Source organism: Lactuca serriola, chromosome 1, assembly GCF_051521515.1.
Source record: "Lactuca serriola cultivar US96UC23 chromosome 1, Lser_US96UC23_V15, whole genome shotgun sequence".
NCBI classification, from domain to species: Eukaryota; Viridiplantae; Streptophyta; class Magnoliopsida; order Asterales; family Asteraceae; genus Lactuca; species Lactuca serriola.
Genome location: NC_136408.1, coordinates 19,048,310 through 19,053,390, shown reverse-complemented (window position 1 = coordinate 19,053,390; position 5,081 = coordinate 19,048,310). Strand labels below are relative to the sequence as shown.

At 33.5% G+C, this 5,081-nt stretch overlaps 1 long non-coding RNA gene across 1 annotated transcript; it reads left to right on the top strand.

Moving 5' to 3' along the window:
- Positions 1-702: 702 nt before the first annotated feature.
- On the top strand, positions 703-4,689 carry LOC145064065 (uncharacterized). Its single transcript, XR_013688048.1, has 2 exons — positions 703-3,451; positions 4,019-4,689. It is a non-coding gene; the product is annotated as an uncharacterized LOC145064065 (long non-coding RNA).
- Positions 4,690-5,081: the final 392 nt, after the last annotated feature.

The following is a 5,081-nucleotide window of genomic DNA, read 5'->3' as shown; positions in this document are numbered from 1 at the left end:
CATTTTATGAGTTTTTTTATTTTATTAAATTTCACATAATATTTTAATACAATAATTGCAATAAATGAATATCAATCTCATTAATGAACTTACCTTTTAATTTTAAAATTTCCAAATTAAAGCTCATTAGTTTATTTTGATTATTTATTTAAATTATTTGTTTAAATTTAAAAGATAAAAAATATTTCAATTATAATATCATTAATTTTCTTATAAATTCAAAGTTTTCAAATATTTTGACTTTTATATTTAATTTTTTTAAAATTAACCCATGTAATATATAAGTCTCACAAGTAGTCCTTATTCTAATAAATGAATAGTTCTAATCTTCTTTTGCCAAGTGTCACTCTGATACTACTCTTCAGTAATATTATGTCATGTGTCATATAAATATATTAGTCAATTCATTTCAAAATTTAAATTTATATTTTTTAATTATATATTAAATTTGAAATTATAATAACTTTAAAATTTTGATATATCTCTTAATTAATAATTTATTTAAAATAATTTATTAATAATAATAAATTTTTATTATGAAAGTTTAATTAATTAATTTTATAGAAAAATTATAGTGGTTACACGTGTCTATCCTTAATTTAAGATACCAATGGACCCCCTCCCCTGCCTCCTTCCCTAACCCAAGTAGGCAGGTCACGTTTCTTTTTCGTAAAATCCATTTTCTGACCGTAATACCCTTCTGTCTCCATCCTAAACTTCCAAAACCTCGACCCAATGATTCAAGGGCTTAAATGTAAAACAACTTCTAAAACTAACAGTGTGTGCAAAGATCTATCACTGTCACAGCCCCGTCTGTATATGTAACAATAGCAATGCCGCTCTCACAGCCTTTTATATATATGCAAAGCAGAGCCCAGAGAGAGATAGAGAGAGAGTCAAAAGGAACGAGAGAGAAAGTACGTTAATGGCGGATTCTGAAATTTCCCGTTTTCTAATCACTCTATAACTCAAAGTAAGCTTAAGCTTTGGCGATTGATTAGATATACATATAAAAGTATAACATTTAGCTGTTTTTATGTATTCTATGTTCCTTTTGTGCCAATTATTGTTACTCGTTTAACTTTCCATCGGTTTTGATATTTCGTGATCATTTAATCGTTTATGTGTATGGTAGAGGGTCACTGGATGCAGCGGTTCATCGATCTGTTCCCTACTCCTTACGAATGATACCCACGAAATAATAAGAAGGAACAAAATGGAAGGTAGAAATTTTAGAGAGAGAGAGAGAGAGGGAGGGAGAGGAGAGAGAAGGGAAAGGAATCGGTCGATAAACCTCTGCATCCAGCGCTCACCACCACTCCCTGTTCCGTTTCTGTTTAGTGTATGTGTGTGTTACTGTGTGTGGATATTCGACTATTTGTTTCTTCATTTATGGAGTATTTGCAGTAAGATTTTCTGTTTCAGAAGTTTTCTCTCTCCACACTAATGATTTCTACAGAAAGCTATGATGGATGTTATCGATGCAGGTAGTGATTCAGCTCCTTGATTTTCTTAATTAATCATATAATTAATCGTTCTTGAAATCAAATATCGAATCATTATTTTATTTATGGATTCTTCTGGTTTTCTTTTGTCGATTTAACGAATTTAATAACAATCTTTTGTTTGCCATGTCTTATAATAATGGGAGTTTGAGTTAGTTCTCAACAGCAACTCATTCTGATATGATTCTGGATGACTGGATCTGAATATTTTACTAATTCTTTTTAAATGAATGTTAATTAATATTATTTTTTTCAATTTATTTATGCTATGATTCAGTGTATTTTTTTGGTCTCATTTGATAGTACAAAAATGTATCATGACAGTCTCGAAGTTCTAAATTAAGTCTATGCAAGATTTTCCATTCATTATTGTTTTTGTATCCATTCCGGTCTAAATTAAAAAATCTACTACGGTTTTGTCTTTTTTATTAATCCAATATTTTGTATGATATTTCACAGTAAACAATTTTTGATGTTTAATTAAGAGAATCGTAACATGACCGAATTGTATTTTAGAATAAACGTAGGGATTTAATTATTTGTTTTTACCGAAATGATAATTGAGATGGAAGACTATAGTAAATTACACAAATGGTCCCTATGGTTTAGGGTAATTTGTGTTTTTGGTCCCTAACTTATTTTTTGAACTCGGAAGATCCATGTTTTAACTAAAAAAACTATTTTGCTCTTGATTTTTTAATTTATTTAAATAAACATACCCCAACCCCACCCCTCTCACTTTATCTTATCTACCCAACATTTTTCATATTTAAATAATAACATTTTTAGGTAAGACAGAGACCAATCGAATAACAAAAACAAACAGTAAAACGCGTAACAAAAACAAATGAGTTAAAAAAAATAAGTTAAGAATCAAACACACCAATTACCTTAAACCATAAAGACCATTCGTGTAATTTACTCAAGACTATATAGTGTTGGTTTTCTTTTTATTTAAAACCCCTGTAAATGTTTAAATTTACTGGCTTTTCCCCCCGAGTGCAATAGTGTTTGGCTTTTTATATCTTAGTCAATTTCGTCTTTAAATGTTTTGTATTTTGGTTATGTTATTTTGCATGTTGGGTGTGTTTTTCGAAGTTCGGAGTCTGAAATATTTAATTTTGTCAAGATCAGGATCTTATCAAATATTGTTTTATATATTGCAAGATCGTAATCGTAAGATCAGATTAGGTTCATAAGATCCTATCAAAATTAACTTATATTCAAATTTGCTCGTGTAAAGTCTTGCGTGTAGTATACATTATAACTTGATATCTAGCAAGATGTTAATATGGAGTCAAATTTAACCTTTTTAACACAAATAATAATTTTTGTTGCTGCAAATCGTTAAAATTAGAAAAAAAAACATCTTAATTACAAAAAGAAACAAGATTATTATGACTTGTTCACGGTAGTTGACTTCAAGAATGAAGTCCGAGATGCGGGAGCATTACCCTGACTTGTTCATGGTAGCTGACTTCAAGAACAAAGTCTAGTTGGAGGACCCAAACTCGTCGAGTTCGTTTGGAATCAACATTTTCTCAAAACACGAAAGTCATTCGAAATTATGTCTAGTTTAACATTTTGAATCTCGTCAATCGGAGTTACGAGTCATAAGAAATGGCCAAAACACTGACGAGGGGTCAAGCTGTCCAACAACATCCTTCTTTCTTCGAAATCCAAATTCCAAGCTTCTAATAGCTAAATGCTTCATTTTCCTCCCGAGCATGTCTTCGTTGCTGAAAATAAAATTTTAAAGTAATTACGTACCTTTTGTTCACTATTTGAGACAAAAACAACATAAAGTATTAAGATAATGCATGGATTTTATAACTAAATATGCACATATCATTGACCTTGAAGGAGAAGGAATGAAGTAGAACCACCTTGGAAGCTTGAAGAAGCTTTGGATCTCGAATCCTCATCTATCTAACAACCTCTAGGAGGTATAAAGTTCTGAACTTGGCTTTTGTTTCTTTAGATCTTGTTAGCTCTTGATTCTTTAAGCATTTTGGTCCCAAGTCTTGACCTTTATGAGTATGGCATACTCTAGCCCGTATAAGTTGTCCTTTTAGACGTTTTGAGATGTCTAGAAGCACAAAAATATGATCTTGGCTCTTATTTCTTCCTCATGAATGTGTTAGGATGTCCTAATGGATTAAGAAGTTAAGGTTTGTTGGTATTAAACACTTTTAGCCATGCAAAGTCATAAAGTTTCCTTTTGGGCTTAGATATGGATTTGGACGTAAGGACTTGATGTATTAAGCTCTTAATAAGAAGTTGAGGTGAACAGGTGCGTACGTTCGGCATACCAAATGGTATGTTGCGCGTATGCGGTCAATGCCCCGACTTCTTGGTCAAGCGGAGTACGCCCCGCATACAGCTAAGTACGCGCAACGTACTCGATTGGTTTGTTGACCTTGACCTTTTGACCAAGGTTGACCTAAGAGTAGTTTGGGTATTTTAGGTCTTTTGGGATTATTAACTAAGCTCAGCTAATCGATTTCGTTCAGGTGATTGGTAGAGTTGGTGTTGGAGTTGTACTCGGTGCTGTGTACTTTTCTGCCACTCTTCAGACTGAGAGGTGAGTTTTCCTCATTATACTTGCGGGTCGAAGGCATCAATACCGACCCATTAGATTATGTATCCCGATTATAGGATAATGCTATGCTAGTATATGATTGATTAGTATATCTATATGATTATCTGTATATTTGCTAGTTTTGTGTTTATGTTTATATGTTGCATATTTCGACATATTGTGGTTGGGTTGAGGCGGTCCTGCTTTGCGCTGAAGGCTAAGACACCTGGGGCGGTCCGGATAGGTTGTATGCCCTACGAGGTGGTTCAGTCATGTCGAAGGTCCGTAGAGCGGTCCAAATAGGCTGCAGGCCCGACAAGGCGGTTCAGTCAAGATGAAGGCTCAAATTTGCACGCTTTTGTTTGTTATATTGTGTGATGGTACTTTGGGGGAACTTACTAAGCTTTGGCTTATAGTTTCAGTTTATCATTTCAGGTACTTCAGAGAATCATGTGAAAGCGAAGGCTTGATCGTGCACATCTTCCAATTTTCATGATATTGGCTTTCGAGACATTCTGATATGATTTTACTTTTGAAACAATGGCTTTTCTTGTAAAATAATTATGGATAATGGTTGTTTTTGAAAATTTTAAATTTCACTAATTTTGGAATGTTACAACAACGTATCAACATCCTTTATACCTGGATACATATCTAACAGATCACTACAACATAACAACATCCTTTATACCAAGATATGTAACCTGTTGGGGCGGCGTTGGTGCCTTCGGCCTACAAGTACAGTGAGGAAAACTCACCTAAATCGAAGAACTCTAAGACACTGCGATACGATCCCTTTTTCTGCACTGCTTGCATCCGCGAACCCACTAACCCCACAACTAGATAAAATCTTAATCAATAGTCTAAAATCCTCAAGTTTGACCCAAAGTCAAAGTTGGTCGAAAGTCAACGGTCAATGGAAGTCAACAATAGTCAAAGTCCAAGGCAGTTGAGTACGCCCAGCGTACGTGATTCAGGGCCAGTACACGTAGCGT